The sequence below is a fragment of the Euprymna scolopes genome, chromosome 4 (assembly GCF_053919585.1).
Source record: "Euprymna scolopes isolate OS-2025 chromosome 4, ASM5391958v1, whole genome shotgun sequence".
Taxonomy (NCBI): Eukaryota; Metazoa; Mollusca; class Cephalopoda; order Sepiida; family Sepiolidae; genus Euprymna; species Euprymna scolopes.
Genome location: NC_136485.1, coordinates 79,017,074 through 79,031,404, shown reverse-complemented (window position 1 = coordinate 79,031,404; position 14,331 = coordinate 79,017,074).

The following is a 14,331-nucleotide window of genomic DNA, read 5'->3' as shown; positions in this document are numbered from 1 at the left end:
ATTCAGCGATTTTATGTCATTTCGCGAACGTTCCCTTAGTATTCAATATATTCCTAAGATCAAACATGTTTTATATTAGCACGATTCAAATAGATTCTCTTAGATTAAGGAAGTAAAAAAGTGAGAAAAAATCCTGCCGAACTTACTGCATTCACGAACTTGAATTCACAGCTCAGAACAAATATCTCACTCCGTAAGTACGTTTCCCACTTATAACACGAATACAATCTTTTTCATTTTTCATATTTATGCTTTAAAATAAAAGACTGAAGATTATAAAAGCCATAAGCAGAGGTCGTTGTGCCCGCGTGTTTTATTCTTTGAATGTTACCCGAGGGATTCTCAATCACATGCTACGATCCTTTCTATTCCCCACAAGACTCAACTAAATGCTAATATCCGCTATTCTTTACAATTCGTGCATGCACTATTCACTCAAAATGGAAAACACGAAAATGAAATAAGCATATAACATTGAATAGATCATGAAAACTGTCATAAGTCCAAGAACCGCTGGTTACATTGGCTTTATAAGATCGCGTGGCTCACAATGTCTCGTCTTTCAACATTACGCCCTTAAGCAATTCGTCAAAGTTGACTTTAAAACGAACACAATAGTATATGCGTATAATGAACAGTTTACATGCCGACTTAAGAATGTTTGAATCCTTACACAGCAAAGTTTTTTTAGGACAAGTTGACATGAAAAATATTCCTTCCAAATAAAACCTGGACATATACGTAATATTATATGGTATTTAACGCTCACGTATATGCCGCTGGTAATGGTACACTTTAACTCATACGATGAATCGCAACATACAGCACTGTAATCATCAAAACCTAATCAATCCTCTACTGAAATAACGAAAAATAAAGAGTAAATAAGAATTATATCATAATAAATTAGTGTTATAATAATAATGATTACATTTTTTCTTTGCTCTTCATTTTTAAATAGATAAGAAAAATGTAATAAACCATCAGATAATTATGTAAGGAGAAAGAAGCCAACCCGACTGCTGCACATAAGCTCTGTAAGCTAATTGGATAAAATGCAAAGAAAAATATGTGGAACTAACAGTTTTCATTCTAATATAAGAACATCGGGTTTGGAAATACTTTTGCAGATTTTAATGTGTTTAGAAAACGCAATATGCAATCTATACTTCAGAAATGTAGAACGTTTGAACAAAGCGAGTGATGAATATATTCGGCAAGAAACATGTAGAAATATTAAAATCACCAACAACAATGATTGCGATATTTTGTTAAAGTAAAATAGCAAGAGCTGAAAAGGCAAAATTTGTTAACATAATGTAAATTTGATTTCTCTTATCGACTCTAGGTGAATAAAGAACGAGCAATAAAAGGGAACCATTCATTTTGGAAAGCTGCTGGGAAAAACAAGCTTCGTTTTTAAGGAAAGGGAAATTTGATTAAAACCAATAATTAACCGTGAAATAAAATATAGTTTTATATCATCGACCTCAAGTATTTCAAAATATACAACTGATCATCGCTACAATGATGATGAGATGAGTGATTATTCTTGAGCAGACGAATACTACCAATTCGGCAAACACCTTTTCTAACCAATAAACCAACTAAAAATGAATACATCAAGCATCTATAAAGAACAAGAAAATGACAATACAACCGCTGTTGACGACGATCAGATGTGCAAATAAAAAGCGCTCGAGAAGAATATGTCCGAACAACAAATTTTGGGTGCCATGGTATACTACTTGCCAGCCGAAATAAAAAAAAAAACGCTCGGCAAATTGAAAAAATATCCAACTAAATCGGATACAAGAAGAACTGTGAAAAATTTTCCCCACTCTTTATCTGTGCCTAAATCAAAACGTAGATGCCATGACCAAAGCTTCTTTCTTAGAACTGCGCGCCTGTGGAACTCTGTTCCGTCTGCCTGCTTTCCACCTGACTACAACCTGGGTGTCTTCAAGTTCAACGTTAACACATTCCTAATGAACCGCACCCTTAAGTAAACACTTCATTTCATCTCCAGATTAACGTACTGTACTTGCAATCACCCTTATCCATTAGTGGTTTCTGGGCCTTGATAAGTTGTGATCACCGTGTAAAAAAAGAACGCTGTCGTGTTCAATCACACGTGCCTGAATATATATATATATATATATAATCAGATAGAAAAAAGAATGACTTAACTCCAAGTTCAAAAAAGTATATTTTCAGATGGGAGTAGGAATATGAACGTGCTTTCGCAGAAATTTGCATACCTCCTATGGTAGCGTTTTCTGTAACAAAATCGCCGAAAAGTCACAAGGTGTAATGCATCGCTGATTGTGTAAAAACACAATTAAATATTTGTTTGATTAGTCTTTTCGAAGAGCTTGCCAAGAGGATAAATCTTTCTAAAGGACAGGTTTCTTTTCTCATAGTTGGCTAACAAGGATCTTGCCTTGAGTAACAACTCAGAGAAATAAAGATAAAGGGTCATATATACTCGAAATTTGGGACAGACACCCACGCTTCGTGTTGACTTCCGCGTTTATCACGGAAGGGGCCTGTCTAACCGTCTTTAGACTAGGGAATTAACGATAACCTGGAACTTTTTCAGAAGGTTGGGAGAGGGTATGTTATGGCACCGGTTTCTATCATTTTATTCTGCAATTCAGTGCAGTTATAATTACAGAATCGAAGATCAAACTCTGGAATCGTAATCATAACCAGTGGTGACACATTTATCCACATAAGAAGTGATGGTTATTACGCATGAAACTCATCATTACTATACCACTAAGCATGATAAAATTGATATGCATTGAATCCCAAAACGATTGCATTTTACCTATTGGCACACACTTTCCCATTTATTTGGAGAAAGAAATAGATTTTTTTCCTGCTTACTACACTGGCAAATTTTAAAGTAAGCCTTACGAAAGTCTCTGAAATGGGCGTAGTATTTTTTTATGAAGTTCTCTAATAAATTATGGGACAATGAGGAATCTAACAGTATTTTCGTACTCACCTGAAATAACAGAGAAATTTCCAACGATATTTACTTGTACATAATTATCGGACACTTGTTAATATTCACTATATAAAGCTTGTTTCTCCAGAGAAACGGTCGTCCTCTGCACAATCTTCAGGGAAGGCAGGTAACTTGACTCTACCAGAGACAACTTTTCGTAGTCTCAGGGCTGATCCACATAATATTGCCTATCTTTTAGTACGATGTAGTTTTATAGTTCAGTTATCTTCGCTTCATCACACGAAGACATCACAATTTTCTTTTATATCAAGGTAATCAAGAGAAATAAATTTCTATTTACTGCGTTCTACGACAAATTCTTCAAAAAATGGACTAAGCGTGTCCGAATAAGAGGAGATAAGATTTAATACGCTTTCTACTAAAAATGAAGAACAAGCAGGTAATAATTAGCAAATCTGATCAAAGGGAGACAACTCATTTGGAGTATCCTTTTTGGATTAGGGTTTAAAAAATTACGCCTATCACCAAACGAGCTAATTCTATTCGAAATTTTCCAGCTGGTCCAATTAAGACATTTAACCACACGGAAATTTTTAATTCGCTGAATTAAGTCCAGGTCAACGAAGTATGTAACACATTGCCGTTTAGATTCTTATATCCTTGACAGAGAAGAAAACGTGTCTCAGTTATGTTAGACTTAATCTCGTCAAATGTGTCAATTTGAAATTTAAAGTTGACTGTCCAGTTGACAGGGCAGAGAAAGGAAAGGATTACAATGAAAGCAATTTTTTTGGAGACATCGGAGTCCAGGAAGTCCATCAACCTCGTTCCAATAAATGTATTCAGAGACATAATAAAAAGTCTAGTTTAAATTCTTCCCTAGTTTTCAGCTAATGTACAATAGTATGGGAGAAAAAAAGATTTTGGACTCCCAGTGTCCAAAATGTAATTGAAAACATTGAAGGTGATTTTCGTTTGAAGGACTCTCTGCTAACACATAATATACAATTATTCCCATCAGATGACGTAGTCTTTTCTACAAAAGAGTTTTATGTCTTTGGGTTACAGTACAGAAAATAAGTACTGTATATACACATACCGATTGGGTAAGGAAATCCCCTCTTTCGCTTACATGCTTGTTCCCAGAGACAACTAATACACTTAATACATAATTGGGGATCCTTGGCTCGTATAATTTTCGAATCAAAGGAAAAATATTTATAGCAGTTTTTGATAATAATGCCTTCTAATTTACACCATTATCCAATTTTTTACTTATCATTATTAAGAAGTGTTAGGAAATTTAACACCTTTTTACGATTAATTGTCTTATTAACGGAGCTGGCCGCCATATTGTGTTTAACTTCACATGATGAAGAAAGCGCAATAAGAAATTGGAGGTTAGTTTGGGAAACTTCCCCGCTCTTTGTATTCAAGTGTGTTGCCTTTTAATATTCTACTATATCAAAAAGCTAGGCATGAAAGATACAAATGATGGAGAGCGTTCTTTCTTGAAATTAATTCCTTTATAACATTCATAGGGAACTTGCTGAACAACATATGAGCGACCAATAGTACACGAAGTAGATCTTTCCAAAATAAGGTATGTTCCGAAAGACTGATCTACTTCATACAAGTCAAGTTTTATGTGTTCGACAAAGGTTTGGAGATTTTCTAATTTCGGTTATGTGTACCGCCTGATGGATTATTTCCTCGTATATTCGATTTTTGATAAAGGATAATTGCAGAAATTTATCTCTGATAATATTTAAGACAATAATATTATTGTTGGGAGGGAGCATCCATATTAGAGATAGGATTTCATTTTCAACTTAGATTGTATGAGAAGCAATTTATCCGCCTCCCCCAAATTTGTGGTACAGTAATCAAATCTTCTGAAAAAAGTTCTAAATTTGAAAATGTACTCAGAAGAAGACTCACTTAAATTTCGAAATTCTTGATCTAATTTTAAAGGTTGAAGTGATACAGTTTTTTTAAACCTCACGACAATACTTCAATTTTTATAACACATTATAGGAATGTTTTTGAATTTTCACAAAGCGTCAACGTCTTTTCATATTTGGTCAATCAATCGAAGTCAGTGAGGAATTTTCCTTCAGCACTATATACCGCGTTCGAAATTCGAAATTTTTTAGCCCCAATCCTGGCAAATAGATCCTTAGCAGTCATTATGAAAATAAACATCACGTAAACTGAGAACAAATGTAAAATGACGACAACGGAATTAATTGCAAATTAAGGATGATAATAAATACATTTCTAAAGAAAACGCACGGAGAAGCAAGATGTAATAAACGAAAAAATTCAAGTAGAAAATCAATATTTATCATCCCAATTGATAATTTATTTCAATGTAAAACAAGCAATGCAATTAAAATAATAATCGAAGGAAAAAAACATTTTTAGGGAAAATAAACCTATCCTCTACATATTTATTCGCAGTTCTGCAGCAAATACATTTTAAGCTAAAAAAAAAAAACAACAAAGAAAAACAAAATATTCCAAACTTTCAAAATGGCGCTTAGTTCCACGTGAAGAAATTTAAATCCCAATTCAAATTTAATACTAATATTTGATGAATGTGTTTCACCCTAGAATAATTATAAAGTTAAATTAACTACCGTAGGAACATATTTTAGTCATTATTAAGAATTACGGTTTTTAAGGGGAAATTTTCCATTATTTGTTTTGTCAATATTACATAAAATATATAGCGCATTGAAATTGAGGTTATTTACAAAAATGGCGCTATAATCTGCAAAGCAAGACCCCCCTTATGTTTTGTTGCTTTCAAACGGTAAAGTCACATAAATTCGTAAATTTACAATATCAAGCTAGTCAAATTACTTATAAAGTCGCGCTTTTTAAAGTCAATTAAAACTAATTAATGCACATATATCAATTTAAGCGCAAATGTAAAATTACCAATACGTATTTTGCAAATAAACTTATGACGCGCAGAACTACAATAATATATTATTCATTTTGCAAAAACTAACTATGTAAAAAATGTAATCTCATATAATTTACAACTAACCAACAGAGACAAATTTACACAACGCATGAAAGGCAAACTAACCTGATATGAAAAGAAAAACACAGTAGGTAATACTTCACAAGAAGCGTTAGTTTAATCTCTACTTAGTAGAGTTTGAATATTCTTGGCAAAAGTATTCATTCATTTATGAGTGCAATAGAGTAGGCGGTTAGTGTCGCCGAATAGTGACTTCAATTCCAAGATTTTTAGCTGACTTGTAGGAGGCGGTATTACGTCAAGAAATGAATTCTAAATGGTTAAGTGGAAAAATCTCACTGAGAAGAGAAGAGAGGGATCTAATTTCCCTTAAATTAATGAGTCATGCATGTAAAAAGAAGAGACTTATAAGCCCGTCCTTTCTCTAAGAAATATATACAGAGACTCTCCTTGTCCAATAACTACCTGTGCGTGTATGGGTTACAATTCAAATCTCCCAAAATGAAAAAATCCTGTAATAAAACAGAACATAAAATTCTTATCAATTTTTTAATTTTCTGATTTCAAGTTACGCAATTTCTGACAATACAGGCCCCAGCGTCAACGAAGCAATTAAAAACCTATGAACATTTGACATATGTGAAGGCAAAGAAATATAAAGCGCTTTCACGACCGTAAAATTGGTGCCTACAATCGAACAATATAATTTTTTTAACCCGAACATCATTAGGCTCAAAGACTTGTAGAGATTTAATAATTTCTGGGTGTTGATAAGGGATTAGTCCTGAGTAAAAAAGTTTGTACAGGTTGTGACCTTGACAGTTGATCTCAACCTTAAAAATGGTGTGCACCAATCTAGATGGGAAGAATCATTATGCCAAGTTTAGTCATGATTAGTCCAGTGATTTTTATTATAAGAGACTTGTACATAGAGAAAGCACACACGACAGCTGTAATATATATATATATATATATATATATATATATATATATATATATATATATATATATATATATATATAATTATGACAGCCCCTTTAAGAAATTCGTTTCTTATCGTTGATCACTTTCCGTTGAATTAAAAAAAGTCGGTCAATTTAGCTCTTATGCGTAGATCATCGTATAAGGATTTGATCACTGTATGTCTGACGTAATGAACATTTAAATTAAAATGTTTAAAATTCAACGCTATTTCACACAGTTAATAGTAGCCGAATGGATACGCCCTCCGCTAATCGAGCCAGAGATGTCTTGTGTCGCGGGGTTCGAATCGTTGAACTGGTAGTAATCGTGACACCCTGCACTGAAGAATCCCGAAAGGATGAAACACTGGTGTCTGTAGGTATTTAATCATTATAGTAAAAAAATAATTATATATATATATATATATATATATATATATATATATATAATTATTTCGGCACTATAAACATATACACGACTTATGAAATGCATATTCTCTTCACGGTTCATGTTAGTTACGTTACTTTATTTACGTATTTTTGAAGAGAAAATTCGAATATGGGATTTTATTTCTACTAGTTTTACATGTTATATATCTGTACGGGCATAATTACAAAACATTGCCCAGGATTGAATCGTAAGTGACAAATATTTCACCCTCCCTATATTTATTGAAATAGAATTCGCTAAGAAAACACTTTTCAATCAAATATATCGACTGTATGCTCTAGATGTGAACATTTCGCGATGCACCTGGAGAAAGCTTCATATTTAATATATAATGATCGGCATTACTGTTAAACTACAAAAGTCAAGTATTGCTCTTCGATTATGCTCTAAATTAAAATATTGATTTTAAACGCGCCCTTGTCATATCAAAGAGGTTATGTTATATGCCTGGGATTACTGGTTGTGTGGTGATAGTGGCTTGAAAAAATTTTAAAATGTAAAAGTCTAGTGTCAAGCTTCAATTGTACTTAAAAAGGAGCATGCATTTCGAGGGTGCCAATGTTATACCCAAGTACATACTGCTTTCTTTTTTTAGAAAGTGGTCACAATTTATCAAGGCTCGGAAGCCACTCGGGGATAAAGGTTATTGCGTGTACATTACGTTAATGTTGAGATTGGATAACGTGTCTACTTAAGGGGGCGGTTCATCAGGAATTTGTTTATGTTGGAATTGAAGACATCCAAATTGTAGTCAGGTGGGAAACAGGCAGAAGGAACAGAGTTCCACAGGCGCGCAGTTCTAAGAAAGAAGCTTTGTTTATGTAAAGTACGTTTTGGTTTTGGTACAGATAAAGAGTGGGGCAAATTTTTGACATTGGTGTCAGTCTTTTTGGCTAGTGTTATAATAAAGCATTTCTAATGCACTTGTGATGTAACGCTCTGTAAGATGTTTATAATCGTGAAAATCTTCTGTTACATATCGATTATAGATAACTATCATAAACCTTCCGAAATAGAAAACACAAAACCTATCTAAGAACACTACTAATTAGCTAACGTTCCTTCGCGTGGAATCTCATAAAATTAAACATCGCTTCGGAGTCCTTAAATGACGAAATCACAGATACACAGCTAAACATACGCAACAATTTATTTTTTTTTTAAATTTGTATGTATATATATATATATATATATATATATACATATATATATATATATATTTGTTATTATTGTTTTTTTTTTTTTTTTCAAGTGATATATACGGTTAATATTGGCTCCGCCTCGAAGTTCATTTTTTTTATTTACTTAGAAAGTCGCCCTTTTAATTTGTTTGGACGTATATAACATTTTTATTTATTTATTATTTTTAAACAGTAATCTACGTACACGCGTGTTTTGAGGTCGTTACCTCTCGTCAGCGTAGTTCAACTGTTTCTAGGGATCGAACCTCAGACCATGTTTACCACAGTCTGGTGCCTTAACGTTAGGCCACAAACCCTAGATGAATTTTACTGTTTATTTTTATCGTTTATAAATTTAGATTTGTTATTGTTGTTTTTTTTTTCAAGCGATACATACGGTTTATATTGGCTCCGCCTCGAAGCTCATGGTCTGAGGTTCGATCCCTAGAAACAGTTGAACTACGCTGACGAGAGGTAACGACCTCGAAACACGCGTGTACGTAGATTACTGTTTTTAAAATAATAAATAAATAAAAATGTTATATATATATATATATATATATATAGAAACACAGTTACATAAGTATGTTTAAATATTGCTATAATATATTCCATAAGCCACACCATAGCAAAATACGTTTATGTTGTATTAGCTGTCTCAATGAAGGATATTAATTGAAATTTTATACTCCTGTTATTTGTCTGTTTTGTAAAGCAATATGTCATGCCATTCTCAAGAAATGGCGTCTCTTCATAAATACGATAATTAGACTGTTAAGCAAAGTCAGCGATCGAACAAGTCTGAGGTCATTATAAATTGTTTATTGCGCAATGTAGACAAGGGTGCGGTTATTAGTCGAACGATCGGTGACTGGATTAGAGGAGTAGCTAGACGTCTCCACTTCCTCGTCGCAATATCTGTCATTCGTTATAGGACTTCGATAAGAATTATGTGAACGCCTGATTGTAATATACCGGATTCCAACATTCATTATTCTAGATATTAAGACAAATAAATGTTACTAAAAATATAAATTATTTAGTGTAAATTAAGGATTTCATCGATAGTAAACAAATGTATTATACACAGAAAACAGTGTAAATATAATCTACAAAAAATATTTTTAACTCTGTTCATATCAGATTATGCTTTATATTTATCCGGTTGCAGAACATCATGATACATTTGTGTTAAACTTACGAAACTGAGCATCATTGTGAGATTAGTTAATTGGTTCGTTTAGAATTATTTGTAATAAGTAATTCTGAGAAGTTTTATCCGAATTTATTCTTTTAATTATGAGAAAACGTACGTGCATTCAACGTACACATTCTCTTAAACGGATGCCACAAACAGTAGTTAGTGTAATATATATATATATATATATATATATATATATATATATATATATATATATATATATATATATATCCGTGTGTGTGTATATATACCTATATATAAATAAGCATATATATATATATATATATATATATATATATATATATATATATATATATACCTGCTACTATCTGCCTTATGGTCGGGTCACCGGCGACTAAACTGGTTCCCCCACCAAGACGTGTTTGGTGAGGGGGGTGGCTAGTATCCCTGAAGGATTAAAATCAAGACCTTCCAGAAGGCGAATGAACCCTATTTCGAGTTCAACGGCCAATGGCACCGTGTGTATTTGTGTTTATGCATGTGTATACTGGGGTGGAGAGGGCTCCGGTAAGCCGTGGTTAAGGCAGCCTTTCTAGGAGAAGAAAATCACTGATTAAAAAAAAACATCAAGCGGGAAACCAGTACCCGCATTAAGCTGATCTGCAGTTTAACTTGTTGCTGGCTATGTTGCTCTTGCGTGTTGCTGGATATCAACATTTTGAACGGAGAGAGAGACTTAGCTGTCGTACAAAGCTAAGACTCTATAACATAATCTGTGTATAGATACTCCCTCAGGCATTTGTCTATAAAATGGTCCTGTGCCGATGGAAAAGTTGTGATCCGTGGAGGCTTGAAATGCTGGAAGTATGTAATAATTGAGCTCAATGACTGTCTTCAGTATCATGCCTACTTGAGCGTGTGAAGTCACCAGCAGGACTAAAAAAAAAGAAGTCATTTTTGGGCTCATAGACATTAAGTGTCTGAGGGAGTGGCGCTCGTCTGACAAGACGTTGCAATCATTATATATATATATATATATATACATATGTATATATAAATATTACGACTCCTCGAGCGTTTTCATGAGCGCTGTCTCCGCACTATTCTCGACGTCCACTGGACGTTCATCTCCTGCTCAAGGTAGTCCTATATGGCGATCTCTCTACTGGACAGAGGGGTATCGAAGAAACGATATAGACTCTATGAAGAAATCCTTCGATGACTGCCATATTGACTACCTCCAGTGGTTTGCTCTCGCTGCTGACCGTGTTACCTTGCGAGGTACAGTTCACCAGGCTGTCGTCTTCTTTGAGATCTCCCGTACAGAGAATCTGCAGGAACAGCGCTACAGGAGAAAGACTCGAGAAGCCTCATCAACCACACCTGGCGTGACTTTTGTCTGTAGCCGTTGCGGTCAAACCTGCTTGTCCCGCATCGGTCTCGTCAGCCAAAGCGTGTCTACAGTCGTCGTTGAAAAACCTCTTCATATAATTTCCGGTTACGAAGTACTTCCAATATATATATATATATATATATATATATATATATATATATATATATATATATATATATATATATATATATAATTTTATGTTAGTGTATTTTGCAGAATATCTCTGAATCCTTTTTCGATGAACAGAAGAGATAATTCCTGTTTGTTTTTCGTGCAATTTGTTTTTTTTATTTTGACGGACCAATGTCTTATGGTTCTGTCTGATGGAATGAGAATTCTATATGGATATCATACACATATACCTATGCACACACACACACACACACACACACATATATATATATATATATACATATTTGTAGTCATCGACATACAGTCCTGCTTCGTTGTATCACAACTCATCAGTGCCGCTAGACGTCTCTCCCTGGCCAAGGATTGAACCTAGAACCGTCGTCACATGGATATACGTGTGTATGAACATTGAATTATTAAATCCAAAAATAAATATCAAGTTTAAAATATATAAGCTTCTGTTACATAGAGTTCTCATTGAAGTTATCACTAGGGTAATCATAGAGGGGCACCAAATTGACGTTTGGTGTATAACATAAAAGGGGAGGACCATCATTGTATTTGTTGTCATGGCATGATTATTATTAGAATGAAAGGAGATTCTGTGTGCGTATGATCGTCTAGTTTCATATGCGGTTGTGTGTGTTCATCTCTAATTGTTCATATGCTTTTGTGTGTGTGTTACATGCATTTTCTTCGATATACCTTACTTCATGTGTCGTCGATGTTGATCCATCTGGAATTCAACTTCTCTTAAGTGGGAGACTGGTACCTGTTAGACGAAGATTTATCACTCCAAGACGATGAATGGGTTTTATAGTTTTTTATTTACCTCCCAGATGTCGACACAGAATATGGAAGTAAATCTTGCTTGCTTTGAACACGTCAGCGTCCCCCACTCCCAGTGAAGGCGAGGTAACAGCTATTAAGCCGTCCGTCTCCTTCAAAGCTTAAATCCAGTCTCACAGATCTAGCCAACCTGACCACGTCACTCATACGAAATCTGGTCAGCTGACCCTCGGTTCTGGTAAACGTGTCCACACTCCACGTTTCCTCACCTCTCTCTCTCTCTCTCAATCCATTCTGTAACACTTCTGTAAAATTAAATAGAATATACATGCTAATACATATAAATAATATATATATATATATATATATATAGTAACTAGGACTAAATAAAAAAAGATACATATAAGAGATAAGACAATATACAATTTCATAAAAAGCACCAGACAAACTAGTATTCATAATTTACAATAACTTTTCGTGCGACAGAATCCCCATTAAGACATGCGAAGATTTCCTTTTCAGCAGAGTTCCAAAGAATGCGTTATGCCACACATGGAACGATATAAAAATTATTATAGCGAACGTATATATTGAGTTATACATTAATGAATTGAAACGGCAGTATATGGAAACTAGTCATATGAGGACACAATGATATATGGAAACAATAATATATGGAAACTAATAATATATGGAAAGCAGTAATATATGGAAACTAGTAATATATGGGAATCAGTAATATGTTGAAACCAGTGATATATGGAAATTAGTAATATATGGAAACTAGTAATATACGGAAACTAGTAATGTATGGAAACTAGTAATGTATGGAAACCAGTAATATATGGAAACCAGTAATATATGGAAACAAGTAATATATGGAAACTAGTAATATATTGAAACCAGTAACATATGAAAACTAGTAATATATGGAAACTAGTAATACTGAGAGTACAGTTATGATGTCTGCTGTGAAACGGGCTTGCCTAAATCCATAGTGCTTATCAATCAGAATTTTAGCATCTTTAAGGTGATATAATAGAGCTTGGTTTATTATGGTCTCAAATATTTAAGCGAAAAGTGGAAGGAGGTTAATAGGGCAATACTTTACTGGGTCAATCTTTTGCCACAATTTTTGAAAACTGGTACTACAGGAAAAGTTTTCCAGCAGGCAGGAAAGCAAGATTCGTTAAGGATTTTGTTGTAAAATTTGGAGAGAACTGGATCTACTGCGACGGTGCACGTTTTTAATATCACAACCGGGATGAGAGAAGGTCTACATGCTTTTGCAAGATTTTTTTTATGATAGCATGCACCTGAGAAGGGGTGATTTTCAGATCATCTAGTGTGGTCTGTCCGCAAAGAAAAGTCAGGGAGCGGGTTGTTAGCAGGGTCCAATGTCGAATTGGAGGTAAACCGTCTGGCAAGCATGTTTGCCTTCTCTGTTGTAGAGCAAACGACCTCATGATTGTTGGATAGTTAGTTGATTGCCCATTATTTACTACACTGTTGTAGATTTTCCAGAAGTCACAAGTTCCTAACTTCTGAATTTCGATGCGTTAATTATGGTTTCAGCAAATTCTCTCAGCTGCCGCTATTTCTTTCTTAGAGTTATTTCTGACTTCTATATACTTCTGTCTATTTGATTTGGACTTATGTCGGTTTAATTTGCGGTACGGATACCGTCTTTGCACTATGGCAGCTGCACACGTAGAAGTAAACCATTGGGGAGAGTGGGATTAGCTATAAAATTTGCGCATCGGAACATGTGCTTCAATTGCCGTTTTGAACCATTCAGTGGTCTCATTTGTGCAATGTTCAGCAGGAAGTGAAAATATATTTTCCATGGGGCGTCCCTGATTAGATCTCTGATTGCTTCCCAGTCAGCCATTTTATAATATTTCCTTGTTTTGAGCTGTGTCTCTTCAGTTGTAGCCCTAGAGTTTAGGCCGGTTTCAACCATTACCACTGCATGATTGGCGTTCCCAAGAGGGTTGTGGGCATTCACAATCATCAGGTACTGTCGTCAGAAACAGATCTGGAAGTGATGTGTGTTGTCCTTGCTGGTCTTGGAAACTGATTGGAAACGTAACCATCTGTGATGGGGAATGAGATATAGAAATGTTATGTGTTGTGGTACCAGCTGCGTCTGTGCAAGTAGAAAATCCAAGGCAGTTGCTGTGGTGAACATTGAAGTCACCAATTACATGCACTTGTGTCGAAGAAAAGTAATGTATCTATGCTGTCAGAGACATTGTTTATTAGGGTAAAATCCTGGGTCGAGGGAAA